The sequence below is a fragment of the Heterocephalus glaber genome, unplaced genomic scaffold (genome assembly GCF_053883595.1).
Source record: "Heterocephalus glaber isolate CG9 unplaced genomic scaffold, H.glaber_assembly_v1.0 deba00000347, whole genome shotgun sequence".
NCBI lineage: Eukaryota > Metazoa > Chordata > Mammalia > Rodentia > Bathyergidae > Heterocephalus > Heterocephalus glaber.
The window spans coordinates 16,556,781-16,578,334 of record NW_028258143.1 but is presented as its reverse complement, the minus strand read 5'-3'; the positions used below and the strand labels follow the sequence as shown (position 1 = coordinate 16,578,334).

The following is a 21,554-nucleotide window of genomic DNA, read 5'->3' as shown; positions in this document are numbered from 1 at the left end:
AAAGAAGCCAATCTGAAAAGGCTAAATCCTGCATAACTCCAACTACATGACACTCTGGAAAAGGCAAAATAAGGGAAGCAGTGAAAAGATCAGTGGATACTAGAAGTAGAAGGAGGGAGAGAAAAATAGGAAGTAGAATTTTTAGGGCATTTAAGTCATTCTATATGAAACTGTAATGGTAGGTTTCATGCCATTATAAACTTGTCCAAATTTGGAGAACGCACACCAAAAATGAACATTAATGTAAGTTATGGAGCTTGCGTGACAATGATGAGAGAAAGTATGTTTACCAATTTTCCCAAATGTATCACTCTGTTGGGGGGTGTTGATAATGGGATAGGTTTTGCATATATGGGGGCAGGGAACATATCCAATATCTCTGTATCTTCCTCCCAATTTTACTATGACCCTATACCTGCTCTAAAAATATAATCTGCTTAAAAGACACTTGTCATTGGATTTAGAGCCCATCCAGGTGATCCAGGATAATCTCTCACTTAATCACATCTGCAATGACCTTTGTTCCAGATACATAACATTCACATGCTCTAGAGATCTGACATACATCTCATTCAGGGAGGCTTTAAAACAAAAAACAAAAAACACACAAACATGCCCAGAGTTATATAGAATGTTCCTAAAAATTGCCCACCCACAGGAGGGAGGAGGAGAGCATTAAACCACTAGCTTCTCTAAAACCTCTTTGGTCCAGGGTCACTACATGAGAACTACCTATTTTTTATCCTTTTATTGGTACATTTTAGGTGTACAATATAATGACATTCATCACTGGAGATATGCACCTTTACATACTCTCTTGGTTCTTATTTTTCCCCTTTCCCCTGCCCTCCCTTCAACCCTTCCATCCCTCCCTATTTACAACAACTTTGTTTCCATTTTTTCATTTTCTCATATTAATTCCATCCCTTCTTTCCTTTCTCCTACCCCTCCCACTTCCCCCTCCCCTTTGCCCCTTTTCTTCCTATTTGATTTCCTTGTGGAAATCAGTATGGAGAAACCTCAAAAAACTATTACTGGAAGTCCCATTTGACCCCGCTATTCCCCTGCTGAGTATCTTCCCCAAAGAATTAAAAGAATCATACCACAGTGATATATGTGCACCCATGTTCATAGCAGCACAATTTGCAATAGCCAAAACTTGGAGACAGGACTATTTTGACTGAATACATTTGCTGAAATTGAAATATTTCTCAGCTCTCTCAGGACATGAGGTGGTAAAGACAAAAAATTATGAATTTATAATTTATCACAGTAATTATTCTTTGAACATACAATAGGATTCCATAAAGATTAAGGTATTCTATCTCTCCTTCAACTATTATTCTTTTTCCTTTCCCATTCTTTTTCATTGAGGAGTGACCAGCTGCAACTGGCAGCACATGAAGCCCTTTTGGGCTAAATGAGACAGATGAGTGAAGTACAGCCCACTTAAAGAGAACCTCCCATTCCCCAAATTATGTTAATCCCATGGATATAAGAAAATGTAAATATGTCATGTTTCCATGATCACACATTCATAGTCTGTAAACTCAAATTTTTTTGCAATTCTGAATTCTGCCCAGTAGCAGACTTTAGGCTCCACAGTATCATTTATACATCCAGAAATAGACCACCTTTCTTATAATAGAAAATAGAGGGGACTTGTAATTAAGCTCTGTATTTAAATTTCCACAGATTCTCTCCCTGTTACCCTAACATAAACATTTCATAAAGAATAGAACTGTCATTCAGAATATTCCAGTACTAGTAGCTCCTTTCCTTTCACCTGTCCATTGGGAAGTGCTTATAATTATTTCTAAATTATCAGATATATAAATGCTGGCATTTATTTCTGAGTCTCAAGCTTGGGATAAGAACGAAAGCTATCTTCTTTTCCATTTGCTAAGACACCTATTAACGTATGCAGGTCAGTGTTATGAACATATTTATATGTGTGCCTGATACAGAATACTTATGTGAATGTCAACAAATTGAAACCTGTGTTGCTCAACTTTCAATCACTGTGACAAAATGTCTGATATTATTAACTTAGGAGGAGAGGAATTGTTTTTGCTCACAGGTTCAAGTGTCTCAATTTATCGTTAGTTGGTGAACTTGATTTTGGGTTCTCCACAACCCAGCATAAGATGGCAGGGAATGTGTGGTAGAACCAAGCTGCCCGAGCTGCTCAGGGCAAGAAGCAAAGGGGAAGGGCTGCCAGGGTCCTGATGTCCCCTGTTAGGGTGTGCCCCGATCACATAACTCCCTTCTCCAGGCCTCATACCATGAGAGCAGAGGCTGGGTCCAAGGGTGTAGCATGTGGAAGACCACAGCACTTTTATTCCAGTTGTGTTAATGAGGAGCTGAGATTCCGTGAGGTTATGAAACATACAAGGTAGCACAGCTAGTAAATGCTGAAGCTAGTTCTAGTCATTTATGATCATGAATATAATAATCACAATTAATTTCTTCCCTTTCTTACAGTCAAAAATTTGCTGCTTGTGGATGAGCAATACGTTGCATTTGATTCTCTTCTACAGATGACAGTAAGCAGGAATATTAGCAGCTGTAATATAATGTTCACTAGAACTCTGCACATTTGTTACAGTTCTCTAAATTGTGAAGCTGAGGAAGCTGAGGTGTAGGGTAGTTAAGCAGTCAGAGCAGGGATCCTTACTTCTACATAGAAGCCCAGGTGGGAACTTGCTGTCAGCCTCTGGATCCCGTGCCCCACCCTGTATAAGAACGGTTTCCCCGGTGGTCAGTAGTCACCTGCTTTTTCAGGCCTTCATATGCAGGCAAGAGCACATGCACCAAGACTGGTCACCATCTTATGAGATCCAGAAAGATCAAATTCATCACAAGTAAAGAGGAATTTGTAAAATAAAAACGCCCATTTTATGGCGTCCAGATTTTCATTTAAAAAGCAATAAATGTAGTACACCTTTAAATTAATGTGCCTGCTAACACTTATAGAAAAAGTGAACTAAAGGAAGAATTTGAAATGAATAGACACTCCACAGATAAAGAAGTACAAATGTCAAATAAACATAAAGAAATGTTCAACATCACTGGTCATTCAAGAAAGCAAATTAAAACAATACTGAGATTCCATCTCACTCCAGAAAGAATGGCTATTATCAAGAAATCAACCAACAACAATTGCTGGTGGAGCTGTGGGGGAAAAGGAACCCTTCTCCACTGCTGGTGGGAGTGTAGACTGGTGCAACCACTATGAAAATCTGTGTGGAGATTCCTCAAAAACTAAAACTAGAGATTCCATTTGACCCAGCTACTCCCCTTCTTGGTATCTTTCTGAAAGAATTAAAACCAATATACCACAGCGATCTATGCACACCCATGTTTCTAGTGGCACAGTTTGTAGTAGCTAAATCCTGGAAAGAGCCCAAATGCTCATCAACTGATGAATGGATAAAGAAGATGTGTTTTTGTTTTGTTTTGTTTTGTTTTCACAATAGAGTACTACTCTGGCATAAAGAAAGGTGAGCTTGAGACATTTATGGCTAAATGGATGGACCTTGAGACCATACCCTTAAATGCAATAAATTGGACACGCATGTTTAAATACTGCATTGTCATTGTTTCTCTGGTGTAAGAAAACAAAAGTGGAAATAAAGACTAAAATGTATAATAGATATTGGGAAATGGAAAGAAAATGTTCAAATGGGAAGGGGAACAAGAGAGGGGGGAGGTAAAAAGGAAGGAAGGGACAAGGAAAAAAGTGAAAATAGAAGGAAAAAACAGAAGCAAAGCTTTTATACATGGGGGGAAGGGGGCTGAAGGCAGGGGGGATTGGAAAAAAAGAGGCAGGAGGTATCTTGTACAGGTGCAAATTTGCTGTAATGAGTGTTATCCTTATGTATGTCTAAAATGTACCAGTAAATGTTTTGCTATAAAAAAATAATGTGTCTGCTAACACTTATAGAAAATGCAAACTAATTGAAGAATCTGGATTAGCTCAAATATAAAAGCATTTCTCTGCAAAAAAAGAACACAATGAAGAGAACAATAGTGGCTATTTACTAAAAGACTGATAGAATAAGGTGTTGGGTAGTTGGGGAATGAATTTAGGAGAGAAGTGCTCTACTGTGATATTTGAGTAATATTTGACATTTGTGACATGTTGAACTATGTCAATGAGCTATTCAGACATTAAATAAAAAGTCTGTGTGCTTTTGCTTAAAATCAGGAAGTAAAAAAAAGATGCTGGTAATATTGGTTACTGAACTACACAAAATGACAGAGCTCTGAAAAATGAGGCTTAGATTTGACATATATCTGACAAGGATACTAAAAAAATGGGGGCAAAACACTAACATTCTCATTCATTAAAATTATGAAGCCAATTTGCTGCTGAAGGCAATTGTGAGAAATAAGACAGACAATTTTAAGTTTTGCAAATTGCAAAGCTTCTACAGATGCTTCTCAACTCAAGATGAGGTCATGTCCCAATTAAAGCCATCATAAATTGAAAGTATCATTAAGTCAAAAATTCATTTATTGCACCTGACCTGCTAAATATCCTAGCTCAGTAACATGGTATGCTGTAGATTTGTGTTTGTCCCCCCACAATCATGGGCTGACTAGTAGCTGCAGCTCACAGCTCCTGCACAGCACCACGCAATGGTACCATGCCATGTATCACTAGCTCGGGTAGAGATAAAAACTCAAAAGGGAAATAATATTTCTTTTGAATGTATCACTTTCACACTATCATACATGAAAAATCCTAAGCCGGAGATAGATAGATAGATAGATAGATAGATAGATAGATAGATAGATAGATAGATAGATGTCTCCTTCCTACAGTTCTCATCAATTTTTCACAAATAAAGAATAAGATATAGGAAATTAAATCTAAATATTCACAATTTAAAATTTGGCTTCATAAATTATACATTGTGGAGAAAGAGTAATTTTTCTGTTTTAAAATTTCTGGCCAGACATGGTTGAGCATACCTGAAATCCTAGCTGTTTGGGAGGCTGGGGCAGAAAGAGTGTAAGTTCTACCTTCCCAGACTGAGCAACTTAGTCCCTTAGTGAGATCCTGCCTCAAAATAAAATAGATTTTGTAAAGAACTTGGGATGAAGTGTATTTCAAATGTTGTTAGTTCAATCCTAAGTATACGTAATTATACATGGCTAAATTTTTCCAAGTAAACTACATTTCCAATCAAGCATCCAGCAAACACCAATCACATTTTCAACACATTGCCTGCAAAGAGCAGTCACCACATGGCCACTTACAGGACTTTTTCTGGAGTAACCAGAACACAGGCTACAGAGATACTCAGTGAAGTTTGAAACTTGTCCTGTACTTAAGATACCAAGGAACTTCGGTCAAACTGCTTTATATCTCTGTACCCTGACTTCGGTTTCACAACCAGGAGAACATGGCTAACTGCACAGATGTGAGCATTATTACTTCAACCCTGGTGTGTCTGCTTTTATTATTACCTGTGGAACAGAATCAAATGTAATTTTTAACTATATAATTTCTTTTAAACTATTATTTCAACAATACAAATTTAAAAGGCATAATAATTCAATACATGTACGCAGTACATAGTGATCAAATCAGGGTACTTAATACATTTCCTCATGAACTTTAAAAAAAATTGATTAAAATGTAATAATTGCACATATTTATTGAGTACAGTGTAATAGTTCAACATATGTATAAAATAGATATTGATCAAACCAGAGTATTTAACATTTCCATCTCCTTATCATTAATTTGTGTTTGGAGCCTCTGATCTTCTCTGACCTAGTTATTGGTAAACATACAGTAATTGCAAAATAGGGTGCCACCCCAGTGTACTGGAAAAAACACCAGGAGTACCTCCAGGTGTGTAGGATACCTGTTACCTATCCTTCCACTCTCCTTGCCTACCTTCACAGATTCTAGTAATCATTTTTTTTTAATTCTATGAACTCTTACAAAATTTACCACTCACGTATGACGTAAAACATGGAGAATATATTTTTTGGCATCTCACTTATTTTATTAACATAATGTTCTAGAGAACATACATTTTACTGCAAATGATAAGATCTGAGTAATATTCCATTGTGTTTATAAACCACACTTTCTTTACCTAGTTGAATGTTGATGGGCATCTAAGATGATTCCATATCTTAGCAACTGTGTATAATACAGTGACAAATATGTCTATTTGATATGCTGATTTTGTTTCCTTTGAATATCCCAAAAGTAAGGTAGTTGGGTCATATAGTAGATCTATCTTCAGTTTCTAGAAGAAGTTCTGTATTGTTCTCAACAATCACTGTACTAATTTACATTCCAGCCATGAGGATATGAGAGTTTTCTTTTTCATAAACCTTCATCATGCTTTGATATTTCACACGTTTCTAAATTTTCACCATGCTTTTATATTTGTCTTTTTGATAACAGCCACTCTAATTAGAGTGATATTATATCTCATTTTTCTTTTGACTTTCATTTTCCTCTTGACTAGAAAGTTGAGCATTGTTTAACAAATTTGCTGGTCATTTAAATTTCTTCTTTTTAGAAGTGTCTATGTCTTGGACCATTTAATTAAATTATTTGGGTTTTTTGTTATTGTTTTAAGTTCCTTATATTTTCTCAACGTTAATTCTTTTCAGATAAAGTTTGTAAATATTTTCCCCATTCTCTATATTTTCTATTTGCTAGGTTGTACCTTCACTCTGTTGATCATTTCCTTTGCTGTGCAGAAGCTTCCAGGTTTAATTGATTCCGTTTATTTATTTTTGCTTTCAGTTATTGTAGATAATGAAACACTGTACAATTTATTGATCCACTGTAAGCAGCAAATCATTGGCCTCAATTTAATAAAGTTATGAATAGTTATTATGATATAGATGGTTGTATGTGACCGGAGGATGGCTTTTCCAATTACCAGATGTGCTAATTTAGGAAATCTCTTAATCTTGGCTCCCCATTTGCCAAACTGGAATAACAGTAGAATTTATTACATAGGACTATGGGGAGAATTAAATAAGATTTAGGCACTTGATTATTGCCTGGCATATATAAATAGTACATACTCAAAATTCTAGCTATCATCAATGATAATAAATCTATCAACAATTTTACCACTAAAATTATTTTTTTTGTGATCTGAATCATAATTTTGCTATAGACCCATTTCTTCAACTTCTATGACACTTGCAAGCCTGCTTGAATACAAAATTAGAATTAGAAATTCCTGCTGCTAAAAAATAAAGCTTTATTTTTCACAGTGGATCCACAGAGAAGCCATATCACCCCACAGGAATAAATGCAGTATTTGGATATAAAACATCTCCCTTGAGGGCTAATTGTGTGCAGAGGTGGGCTTTAGGAAGGTGATTGGATCAGGAGGGCATCAACACCATCAGTGGGTTAATCCATTGATGGATTCATAATTTGACACCATTTGTGACAGGTGCTGGACACCTAGGAGTTAGGACCTGGTTGAATGGAGGAGTGGCCTATGGGGCTCTTCCTTTTCCTCAGCCCTTTTCTCTTTTGTGCTTTTTCTCTCTGCAACCTTACTGTCCCAAGGTAAATATTTCTTCTGCCACATTCTTCCACTCTAATGTTATTTTTTTCTTCCAGACCTTCAAGCAATGGAACCAGTTAACTGCGAGCTGAAAAAACTTCTGAGACAAAATATATCTTTCCTTCTTATTTTCTCAGGTATTTGTCATAGAATAGAAAGTGACAGACACACAAAATCTCAAACTCTAACCCAGATTCACTGGATTACGATCTGTTTTTCAGCAATATTCCCAACAGATTCATATGCTCATTATAGCGTGTAAAGTAACAGTCTAAAACTGGTTCTTCATAAAAGTAAACATTGCCCACGTGCAGGTATTCTAATTTAACATGAGTTAAAACTAAGTAAAATTAAAAATTCAGTTCCTGAATGGAACTATTGACCACCTCTGTGGTAAAGTGTTCAATAACCTTATGCAGATGGTGGCTACCATATTGGAAAATAAAGAATATATTTATCAACCCACAAGGTGAGGTTGAACACTTTTGGTCTAGCCACACCATTTCTTAATATCTGGCAGATAGTTTTCTGTAAGAAAATAAAAATAATATGGAAAAATTAGGTTGAATAATTCAATAAGTGTTTGAAAAGCCTGTTATTCACTGAACCCTGCATTGTAATATTGATTTTCTCTTATCCTTGCATCTTACATTCATGAGGCTCTCATTTCCTCTTGCACCCAAACATCAGTTGTCAAGATGGACCATACCATGCAGAGACAAATAAATACAAATAGACATAAACCATTACCACCCTTTGGTCAGCCTTAAGTTAAAGGAACAAGGAAGCCATGTGGAATTCTAGGTCCATGCAAATGGATTGGAAAAGTAATGGTCATCAGGTGGGTGAGTGACAAGAGAATGAAAACCATGTCTTAATATGTCTTAATCAGAGCACCACCAGGCAGCTTATCTCTCTCTTTCAAAGTTCTCCAAGGACAACACCACCATGTCATTTGATCAGAACCTTCATTTGTTAAATCTTTGAAGAATGGCTTCTCATCTCCTTGTATTCAATTATCCTATCTCATCTTCTGCACAGAAGAACTATTTGAGATTACTGAATCTTTCTCCTTTATCTTTGAAAGATACCTGGACCAATTTGTTGGGATGAACTTGACAAGTAGTGTTGGCTGATTGGCTGCTTTCCAGGACCTCGCTGCCAGGGAATCAAATCTGACACTCAAAGCTCCATAGGCCTTGTAGAAAGCTTTGATAAAATTGCTTAAGAAGTTGGTTGTGACATCAAGTATAGGCCCAGGCTGCACCATTTTTCTGAGGCTAGGAAAGTTAAGAAGCATTTTTGAGAACTGCAAATAAAACCTAAGTATGACTACAGATCCATCATTTCAGTGTCAGACTAGGGCACTGTCTGATCAGTCCTCATAAAGGTTATATGTTCTTTAGGAGAATGGATCTTTGTTTTACTTTCTATTCAGTATGTGACATAAAACCACAGTCCATAAAGTTAGATGTTAATTGTAGGAGATATATATCTCTGAGCCGCAAAAAGATTCTGTATGCTGCAAAAGACTGTCACAAAGGTTGTATTTTAAAGGCTATGACTTAACTATTTTGTGCTCACTTTTGCAAGCTTTGCCAGCCATTCATCTCCCAAATGACTATGTAATTCTTTCTTCCTCAAATTATTTTTCAGTAGACTTTACCATCTTTATGTTTCTTATATTAATGAGCCTCTTCATTGACATATGTTCCCTACATTTGTTTTTGTTTGCCAACATAGACTCAGCATGGATCAGAGTTGACACATAAACCTTCATGTATAATCTGGAGCATTTCTTCCTAATCTCTACTATTTCATCTGAGAAATAAGGAACCACAGAAAATGTCTACTGTGCACAAAGCATGACACAGCTTTCTTGCTTCCAGATAGAATCTACATATTAAGACCTAGCCTTATTAAATCTGCTATCCTCCCAAATTTTTTAAAAAAATAATCAAGCTGGTACCTTTAGAACTCTTCCTCTCTTTCTTGATGGGCACTGCTGCATATAACCAAAAATGATTTCTATGATCCTAAAAATTGTCTGAGGCTCTTTCTACCAATCCCACTATAGAAAACAGGAGCTCTGGTTTCTAATTCATCAAATTCATCAGTGGTGTTATTGTCGATAGGTAAATTAATTAACTATCCTGTAGGGAGTTAGACAGGACTAGCTCACAAGAAGCCAACATGGAGGACAATCAAGACACATTCACTGAAGGCCTGCATTGTAAGAGAAGAGAAACTACTGCACCCACATAGGATGAATAGCAGTGATTTATATTCTAAATAGGTATAAATCACCTGGGTGGGAGACGAAGATCTTTCAGAAAAGATGTCTGACCCTCACTACCAAAACTCCTTGCTCATTCCTCGTATGCTTGCTATGTGTCTTGCTTCCCCATTTGATCCCCATTTAATCAACATTACCTAAGCAACTATACTTGGCATAGTCTTATTGGTTGATCATTGTTTTGTCTCACTTCAGGTCCACCTTGTGATTTCTCATTGGACCAATATTACCCAAGCAACTGTACTTGGAACCATACTATTTGTCTATAATTTTGTCCCACCTTGAACCCACCTCACCTCGTGGCTTTGTTCCATAAAACTCCTTTGAGAAGCAGGATAGGTGGGCAACCCATTTTCCAGTATCCCTTCTGTCTCTCTTAGATAGAAGCTATCTTTCTCTCAATAAATATTTCCCACTCTTAACCTCTGTTCTTCCTAGAATTAATTAGTTGATTTTAAAAAACACAAACTCCCACTTTGGATATCTAGCAGGTTTGGGAGTTACATCTATTCCCCCTATATCAGTGTGATTTTGAGTAGGCAGCTTTTGTCATTCTCTTTTGTTATATCAGTAAAGCAGGTGACTTAATCACATTGTCAGTTCTACACTTCTTTTTTAAGGTATGTATCTTTTAAAGGGAAGAAATACAACAAAAATTAGATCGTATTGTTTAAATTTCTGAAAGACAAAAATAAAGGCACACAGTGTATGTTACTAATAATTGCCATTTGCAGGCTTTGTGCTGAAATTGGATTGTTGCTTTCAATGTTCAGATCATTTAATGTGTTCCTACCTCAAGCATACCTACTTGAATGGATATTTTCTCCTTAAAAATTGGCTTAAATGAAAAGCAGCAGATGGCACTGAACTGTTATGATATTTGTTTAATATTTTATCCCCCGTATACCTTTTGGTACATTGTAACCTCTCTGAAACACCTTTTTCTTGTTATAGCATGACTCATTTTGAGGTTTATATAACAATTAAGGGATTGTTATTTTGTACAACTCTAAACCAGCAATTTTCTATCACGATGTTTTTGCCCTAGGTTTTCCTTAACTAAAATTGCCTTTTGTGACCAATATGCAATGTGAAGCTGACATTTCTGAGCCCAAGCAGCTAATCCTAGATTGTATTTACCTATTTTCAAATATTTGCACCATCTGTGATTCCATATTAGTTTTTTTGGATTCGATGTTACAGCTCAAGGACTATAGCTCTGAGAAGGAATGAAGCAGCACTCCAAATACGGAATGGATTATAACCATGAGATGGAATTTAACCATGAGATGGTGAAAGGAAATAACATTCAAGAAAGTAAATGCATATTCAGTTCTCTCCTTTCTAAATCCAAACTTTATTGACTTCTTCGTGCTTGTAAGGAATGTAGAAATGGATGTCATATACTTTTTAATCAAGTCCTAATCAATGTTTGCTTTGGAGCCAGGAAGACTCATATAATATCCATATCAACAAAAATATGAGTGGAATTTTAAAAATGTCCTTATGTTTCTGATTTAGTCAAAGTAATGGAGAATAATAATGCTTTAAACTTGGGATCCCCAACTTCTGGGAAGCATTCAGCTTAATTTTATTTTTAATCACACTGAATATGTCTATTAGAACAATATAACACATATTAGTAACCAAATAATAAGCATGATCATTTTTCAGCACCTCCTAGGTAATAAACCGATCTCATTACCAACTCTCACAATTCTTCAAGACAAACATTATTTCACTTCCAGATGAAATAGAATAGGTAAATTGCTCAAACTAGAAAGCCAAAGAACTAGAGTTTAAAGTCAACATAAACAAGGAGGAAACTCTAGCTTTTTCTACAAAAGAAGCAGTCTTTGAGACTCAAATATCTCCAAATAAATTTATTTATTTAGCATGAAAAGACTTTTCAAGTGTACTATTGAAACTTGGTACTCTGACAACTAAGAGTAGTGATAAAAATGATCATAGTTTTTAGAATGTAACCCTACCCATAAAGAAATCCAGTGAATTAAGAGATTATCTCTTTTTTCTGTTAACTGCAAAAGAAGTATCTAAAATTCACTGGCATGCTTCTTTAGTTCCTAAGTACAACCTTTCTTTAAGAGGAATGCATCCAATCTCTTACTCCACTGCTACAGACTTGCAATTTCAAATGCTGAATGTGGATATCAGTGGGCACTAATGCATGCTGGAGCAAGAGAGGCTTATGAAAGAGAGCAAGGGCTTGTGTAGGAGAGGTTGTCATTTCCTTGCAGCAGTGGATTTCACAGTTTACTTTCAAAATTTCTGTCCAGTTGTGTGTATGACTTCTTGTCACAGCAAAGTAGAGAACATGTGGATGTTGTTGTATGAAGTCTTGTAGTCAGGTGCCAAAATTCTAAGCAACACTTGCCAACAGGTACATCACAAAGGAGAAATCAATAAACATCCAATAAGTTTTGTCTATGGAATATATACATAGTACATATATTATTGTATATATTATTATATATTACATATTATTGCTATATATTATCGTATATTATATATATATATATATATTATACATGCAGTGAGAGACAGCGCTTAGGCAGGCAGATGTACCATCATAACATCATGAAAGTCTCAGTATAAACAGCTGAATCTGAAATATGATACATGGAAAGTGGCCATTTTGATGGCACCTAGAAGCAGGTACTGTTTTTAATTTCAAACAATTGTGACTTTGCATAAGTCACTTCACCTCTCCATTGTCTGTTTTCTGATTTAGGAACAAAGTTGTTAAATTCAGGAAACAGAACATTTATCAATATGATATCATTCATACTGGGTTTGCTGTTTGAAGGGAGGAATTTAGAAAGGCAAAGCTGGAAATGATATCAAGTTACTCATTCCCCATGTCAGAAAACTAAGTTTTGGGAAGAAAATAACTTCTAAAAACATGTTGAAATGAAAGGCATTGGATTTGGGATTGGAAATGGCACAGACGCAAAGAGCAACAAAGGAGCCAGAAATACCATTTGGAAACAGCTTCACTCTGTAAACAAATAGAAATGTCTAAGCAGTAGGAGATGCAGAAGAAAACACTCCTAATGCCATGGTAGCACTAAAGTTGAAAGAGGCTCCAGTTTGAGCAATTGTAAGCAAGCTTCATAGATATAAAGCAGGGTGAACTACTTCCATTCCAGCTGTAGGTCGGAATCACATGTCCCTATCACTGCCAATCTGAATTGGTAAGAAGTGAAATGTACGCATTTCCTAGAAACAAAGGAAAGAACCCTGATGAAAATACCAGATGCTTGTTATGGCTTGTATCTAGATGTCCCCACAAAGCCTCTCCCACTCATGGGGAAGGTTTTTGGAGGTGGCCAGATCCAGGGTATGTGAATATAGATTAAGGGTATGTGATAACTGAACTAGCCCACTGGCTGTGTTAGCATAGTTCTGGGTATGGATAATGAGAAGGTCCACCCTGCGTATGGATGGCAATATCCAATAGGCTTACAGCCTGGGTGAGATAAAAGTATGGAAGCCTGGCTCTTGGCTCTTTGTTGACTCCTACCTACCCTGCCGTGGACTGTTTCTCCTCTGCCATGCCCCTCTGCCATGCTATCCTGCCTTGGAGCCAGCTGACTATGGACCGAAACCTCTATAAACTGTGAACTGAAATAAACCTTCCCTTCTTTTACTTGCGGGTGTTGGGCATTTTGTTCCAGTAAGGAGAAAGTAAGTAATACAATGCTTCAAATGATACTCAATTATTTCTTAAAAGCATATGTTTTATAGTATGCAGTAAAGAAAACAATTGATATGCACAGTTTTTTTCCTTAAATGTTGCCGGGAGCTAATGAAGTAGATAGAAAATCATTTCATAAACTCACAGATCCTAGCAATTTAAATTAGAGACTAACCTAGTCAAACAAATCATTTATTTTTAAATTGGAAAATTCTTTCATGAATTTCAGATTATTTTCTCTTTCAAAAAGTTACATTTTTCTAACCTTTGTTCAAATGTCACCTTAGCTCCTAATCTTCAAATGTGTGGAAGAGAGAAAATCACTAGGCAAATTTACAAAACACTAAATTAAAGGTTGACTTATTAAAAAGACTTTTAGTAGTAGTTTCCAAAGATATAAAATGAAAAAAGGGCTGTTTCCACCCATTAATTTATATTAAAATCATGTGTAGAGGTGAGACGTGATAAACAGACGCTTAAATATCAGTTTTTACTTAGCTCCACTTGCTGAAAGTAAACTGATGTTCCACTAACAGGAAAGGCCTACTTTTCCCATACAAGCATTATTAATGCAATTTCAAGTGGTCTCTCTGGTACATTCTTTGAAAAAAAAGTTACAAGAGAGCCTAACATTCCAGTTCTCCATCACACAATTCAGCTTTGTGGTATTGCTGTTTTTAGACCTGAAACCCTCAGATGAAATAAGAAATTGAACCTTCATTTAGCTCTCAAAAAAAGGAGTGAGAATAAAGATAATAAAAATAGATTTTTTCCTCACTTTTCTTCACTTACTAATGTGTAATATGATACATAGGTTGCCTTTTCCCCAGATCAAGAAAATCGATGTGTATGATAAATTGCAATAATATTATGTCAGGTAATATGCACCTTGTCTGGAGAACATTTTAAAATGTTAAGTCAGTTTGATTATACATTCAACTAACTTTTATTAAATTGCAACTCAAATAAATCATCACTTCTTGTATGCAAAGTATTTCTAAGTCAGTCATTTCTAGGAACCAAACTTCTGGAAAGAGAACATTAAACCAGGAATACTTCAAAGAAGATTCTAATTCTTTGGGGAAAATAGATAAATTGTCATTTAAAAATAGCAGAAATCAGTCACTTTGTCATAAACTGATTTTAACTCAATGCCCTGCCATAATTTAATCGTATAATTCTGAGTGCATTTATATATGAATCATATACACATCAATATTACATATATACAAACATGCATAAACATATGTTGACATATATATTTGTGTCTATGTGTGTATATTTGATGAAGTTGTATACGTGCATATCAATTCACATTTTCATTAACATGAATACTTCAAAAACTGAAGTAAAATTTTCAAATGCTCCAGAAGCTCAGTAGCCCCAACCCTCAAGGTACTTAGTCAGTTTCTACCTTAGGTCAGATGCTGCACAAGTCCAGTCACACGTATTGTGTTTAACTCTTGCAACATTCTCATCATCCTCTTCCTTTGAGAAATGCAGTCATGGTTTTAGAGGGATTATGGATTTTGTGATAAGTGGTAAGAGAAGGAATCAGTCTGAAATATGCTTTACTATGTTCTCAACCTTACATCAGGTTGCGTCCCCCGACCCCAAGTAACTAAATTTGAAAATAATTTGGCAATTTCAAAAAATGTTATAATATATAAAAACTATATTATACAAAATTATACTACACTAAACAAAAGCTGGTCTGACTGACTGAATAGGCACTGAATATATTTCCTGAAATTAGGTTAAAGTATTCTAATTTTGACATTTTAAAAATAAACTATAGCATCATAAAAAGAAAAAAAATTAATTATAGTGTAGAAAGCATTACAAGGAGCACTGTGAATATTAATTCCTAAACAGACAGTCCAATCTAAAACATTTCCTTTATTAATTTTGGAGAAAAGCAAGTTTCTATATTTAGTATGGCAGTTGGTATTATATTTATTTACCATGGAATATAGGTATGTCTGAAATTCTGAGAATTCAAGACAAGTGAACAAAGATGAATACCCAATAGAAGAGTTTTCTCTTAATTGTCCTCTGCTTTTCACTGAACTTGCTTGCCAGCCTCTGTGGCATAATGGACAGAGCAAGCACTCCTTAAGTTAATATGTAATAGATGATAAGGATGTCTAGCAAGTAGAGGGAAGCTAGGTGTTCTGTTTCAAAGATCTAAGAAAACAAGTGATGGGCCAGGGATTTAGTTCAGCGGTTCCATCACCTGTCTCACAAGTCCAAGATCCCGAGTTCAATCCCAGGTACCAAAAAAAAAACCAAACAAACAAACAAATAAGTGTTATCTAGTAAGGAAAAAGAGAGATTGATTATGGCCGGAAAAATTACTATGAATTAGGTCAGTAACTTTAGAACAGCATAGCTGGGACTCATCAGTACTAAGCTGCACAACTTCTCAAGGTGAAGCAGCACACACTAGGGCAGAAATATTTCCAAATTTACATGAGACCATGCATTATGACCAAATTTATATTTCCTCCATCATTTCTGTGACCTGTTTTGGACCTCATGTAGGTAATCTGATGAAAAATTATCCAAGCTTTCTTGGTTGTCTTAGTATGTGTTCCCAGAATAATGTTTCTGTAGTACAGAAACTTGATTAGGAGACATAAAGTCACTTCTGAAAGTTTGAAAATCTAAGGGGGTAATTTTCATGGAAAATTAAGAAATAATGTTATGCTCAAATGTTCCATAGGCATAATCAGAAAGATGTATGGAACTGTCTTTTGTGCTAATGCATAGTCCAGCATTCCTACCACTAATGATAGTGGGGACACACCCTGGAGTTCTGGGGACTCTACTGCTATGTATTCAACTGTTACACTGATTAAAATCTCACCCCATGGCATACTTCCATAAATCACATCTTTATTTTCTTCAAACATTCTCTTTCTCGTGTTAATGACCTTATGAAATAAATGGCTTTGGAAACAATGTGCAACATATTCAGCAGCTAATTCAACTACCAGTGAAAAGAAATCGCAGGTGTTTCCTTTCAGTATGCCCTATTACAGAATAGGACAGTAAAGAAGTCTTGATCAAATGGATGCTGAGATGTGTCAAAACTATCTTGAAGTCTGAATGCCTGCCAAATTAGGCCTGATGTCCAAATCTATGAATACAATATTTACATGGATGTATACATTCATGACTGATCATACAAATATGTCTACCAAAAAATATGACAGTTTGTAACATTAAAATAATGATTCACCCATAGGTGGCTTAATGCTCCTTTCTTTAAAAAACTACTTAAGCTTTTGTTCTCACATTTAACGAGAGAATTTAGTATGAGAAAAACCTTATTTCAATGTTTTTATGTAATATTCAGTTCTGACACTAAGTATATAAAGACCTTCTAGCTACCCTAAACACAGATGAAAAGGAGAAATTGAGTTGTTCTAATCAGAAAACATACAGGGTATTGGTGGAGCCCTGCTGTCTCTGAACTTGAATTTATGCTTTTCACGCCATAACTCATAGTCAATTGGAAATAAATACTGTGGATTTCTGTGGTCTAGATATGATACATTCCCCAAGCTCACGTTTTGTGGGCTTGGTCCCTAAAGAAGCAGTATTCAGAGCTGATGGGCTTCTAGATAGTGATTAGATTATAAGGGTTCTAACTTCAGCAACAGATGCATAATAGATGGAAATTTAAGAGTTAGGGCCAAGTTGAAGGGAATGGGCTATGGGGCTAGGATCCTGAGGACTGTATCTTGACCCCAGCCTTTCCTTTCTGGGCTATCTCTCTGTCTCCTTCCTGGCTGCCATGGGGGAAGCAGCTTTCTCTTCCAGCACACCCATCTGCTATGATATTCTGCCTGACAAAGGCCTAACAGCAATGGAGCAAGCTGACAAGGGACCGAAACCTTTGAAACCATGAAGCAAAATGAATCTTTCTTCTTTAGATAGGTGATCGCAGTTATTTGTCATGAGCAGCAAAAGCTGAAAAACACATGGTTGAAGGCACAAAAGCTCAGGCTTACTCATAATGTTTTAGCACTCTGCATATGACCTGATGACAAACTTAAATGCATTAAACATACCTACATGTGGGAAAGCTTAAAACATTCAGTAATCATACATGATACAAGAAACTGAAATTTTAAAGTAATATAATGTTTCAAACTGGGTGAAATTTAAATAATTTAAATTTTAAATTATAAAATTTAAATTAAATATTTTGTATTTAATGTAATGTGCTTCATAACACACCATTAATATTTAAGAATATAATTTTTAACTTATTTTCATATAAGTTAATCTTTTTAAATGTGCAATTTGCTCACTCTCTGAATTAAGCAAATATATCTAATACACTATATATATATATATATATATATTGCTCATTAGCACTGAATACTCTGTTGTTAACTCAGCAGATATAATGTTTTCCATGCACATTGGTATTAAATATTATATTACATATTTATATGAATAAGAAATTGAGAGTAGAATATACTTTCCCAAGTTACAAAGAAGTAGTTATAATATCTTTATTAAACCCAGATTATATTTTCTACCCAAGGTGCATAGAAAGCCCCTTCCAATTAGATATTATATTTTGAACACTGATTGGCTGAAAGAAAAGCAATATATGTCTATCAAATAAGCTTTTCAGTGTGATTTATAAAAGAGATTTTCAAAGTTTTTTGTTAAAAGTATAGTTTGTTGACTATGGTTATAGATTACCAAGTAAGACACAGAAGAATAGCTTCTTTGTGTGAGTTTTTTCATGATTATGCATTTGAAAATTTTAATCTGGTTCCAGACCCGTAACTGAAATAAAAGTACTGAATACCAGTTCCATATCGAAATATTTCACATTAGTGTTGCCTAAAGGGTCAAAAGTACAATGTATACTTTGCAAATGGCATTTTTTATTATCTTAGCTTATTAGGACACGTGTGCAGCACATGTTTATATTCCTTGTGGGAAGTTGGCACACGTACTGTAGAAGGCATTTTAAGCATTATATATTTTATCACCATTCTAACCATGAGTTATTTCATTAAGAGGTTGCCACGTGCTGAATTGCGACAGATTGTTTTTTCTATCCAGACACACTTTTTAAAAATAAAATGCATAATATTGTCTTTGCAGACACAGAGTTGTTTAAAAAAATTTAGCTACAATGCATGAAGTGAGGTTGTTTTACTTCAGTTGTGTCTGTGTGTGTGTGTGTGTGTGTGTGTGTGTGTGTGTGTGTGGTTGTTTTGTTTTTGAAGCTGATATGACAGTCCCGTATTTTAGGCAGTAATTTTCCCCATTGGATTCAGCAGAAGACTGCCACCTAGTGGACATGTAAGCACATTTTGAACTTGCTGTACTGACTGGAAAAAAAAGCATTTAACAAACCTCGAGAATCTTAGTGGTACTAAGGACAAATGACATAAAGATTTAAAAGAAAAAAGTTTCTATGGGTTCATGAAGACATATCTGATTCATTTTATATTATTTAGATCCATAAAGGACATAGTAAGTTAACTTTAAAAATTCAGAAACTATTATTTACATTTACAGTTGAAGCTTTAAACAAATTATTTAACCATTTTATATTTAAGGCAATGTAGTCAATGTGCACACTCACACTCGGAACTTGGAATTATTCTGCATTCTCATAAAAGCTGCACTGTGATTATGCAGAAGTTAGGAGGTGGGGCTTCAGATTTAAATGAGCTCAAGAATCCATCTCATCTCCACTACCTTCACCAGTTCTGAGGACAAGTTTTGTAAAGTTCTTTAAATTCTTTCATCTTCTGGATTCTCATCTCTTAAATAAGAAAAACAACAGAAGGTACCTCAAAAAGTTGCTTTCAAACACAAAAATACATTTGATGAATACTCATTTACAAACCCCAAGAACAGTATGTGTCAGGTGGCTAACATTCAGGAAGTGATTACTTTCAAATAATAATAAATCACAACTAGCCACTTGAGATTTTGGATCCTTTAATGTGAAATGAGTTATTGACCATGTTAAGTGTAAATCACTGCATCTACCCATGTCAAAGCATTTATTTTTAGACATTTTATACCAGAGGAGTGTTATAAGAGCAACAGAGTAACTTGTAAACATTAGTTTCTGTGATGAATCTTTAAAAGACAGATTACTAAGATGATAAAAACATACCAAATAACTTGAATATTAAGAAAAGTGTGCAGTCCCAGCTCTTCCTGGGGAGGAGATGCCTCTGATCAAGGCATCCTAGGACACAACAGACAGAATGGCACAGGGAGGTCAAGCCTTCTGTTGGACTGTAACAGTAACCAAATTTCATGGTCATAACCATTTTCACACAGAGAAAAGACTGTGGTCTTTCACTGTGCCAAATAGTAACAGGTGTTTGGTGGCCTCAGGACAAGGTATCTTTGAGGTTCTTAAAAATTTCTATCATGGAAAGTTAAATCTTTTCTTGAGTTTAAATCACTCAAGTTTAAATCATTCAATTGATACATAGTGATTATTTGAAACATGCTCCTGTTTAACCACTAGGTAAAATTTCATAAAAGTACATTTTAAATTAAATTTGTGAATCTATTTTCTTGAATATCACAGAAGTCAGCACAATTAGTCAGATCTTTACAGATATATTATATCTAGTATTGCAAGGAAGTTCTGTGGCAATTGCAGAATTAAACCATATTGGCATACAGTTCATAAAAACTCACTAGATTTACAGAAAGTGGTTTAAACATTCACAACAACATCGACAATACATCACCATTATTTCATGTCTATCTTTGGACAAAGGATATGTTAGAGACAGGTATTTCCTAGGAGCTTTGGAAACCCCTCCCAGAGATACTACCAAGTATATTTCAGTCTGTCTTTCCCTTCTCACAATCAGTCTCTTTGAACACATGTAAAAAATGCGTACTATTGATATTTTAAAATCATGGAAATGCTCAGGAAATCACTTAAAATAGTCAATTAAAACAAGAATTCTGCAAATGGCCACTCCCTAAGTGTTTGAAGTGTCCATAAAAACATGCATACTAATGAGAAGAATGGATTCAAGCTTGAATCTCCCACTTCAAGTGAATTCTAAGCACCAGATTAGTCCTGGCAGAAGGATTCATTCTGCATATACAGTTTGCCCATTATTTACAGAGACACTTTCAGCTTCTGTGTGCTCTGCATTGCTCCTATTCCCCACCTCCATCATCACAGAACTGTCTGCAGCGCCCCGAGTAACCAGCTGGTGTCACAGGTTAGTGGGCAGAGATTTCAAGTGGGGACTCTCACCTGACTAATCATTCTTATTGGTAGCATCATTCCAAGAGCAGCAGAGAGGCTCAGTGGCTGGTTAATGAAATTTAAGGTCTGTCAGCCTGAAAGAGGATGTCACATCCATGCTCCTTTTCCAAAATCATTTTGTATACACCTGCTCACCTGTTTCTACTTCATGATGTGTGTTGAAGAAGGGGGGTCAGGGAGGAGGGTAAGAAAAGAGACATTACAATATAACATTTCCACACGTATTTAAGGGTCTGGAGCAAAGAGGATGGCTTAAGAGAACAAATGCTTTGTAAAAAGTGGAACCGTCACCCATTAACGGAAAGGAGCTTTAAGGTACTGGTTAATCTCCACCACCTGTGTGAAACATATGGTAGGGAAGTGAGAAGGGAAGGAGAGGAGAAAAGAGACCACAAGCCAGGAGAGATGACCAAGACTGGAATATTAATAACAGCATCCTTGGCACTGCTCTACCTCGCAGCCACTCCTGGGCAATTGGACAGCTCCTGACTGGCTCTTCAGGACTTAGAATATGGGAAGAGCTGAGTTGCTACTGGACTTGGGCTGATGGCACCCCTGTGACCCCACTTCTAGCCATGAGCTTGAAGTGTCTTTGCCCGGGACGCCTGCAGCAGCCTTGGCCAGGGCACAGGGGTACCCAAAGCCCCATCTCCTTCATCCCAGGGCCTGGGTCCTGCA

At 35.9% G+C, this 21,554-nt stretch overlaps 1 protein-coding gene across 4 annotated transcripts in view; it reads right to left on the bottom strand.

The window, feature by feature from the left end:
- Positions 1-21,554, bottom strand: part of Dpp10 (dipeptidyl peptidase like 10) — a 1,332,172-nt gene that overhangs the window by 623,397 nt on the left and 687,221 nt on the right. The window lies entirely within an intron of this gene.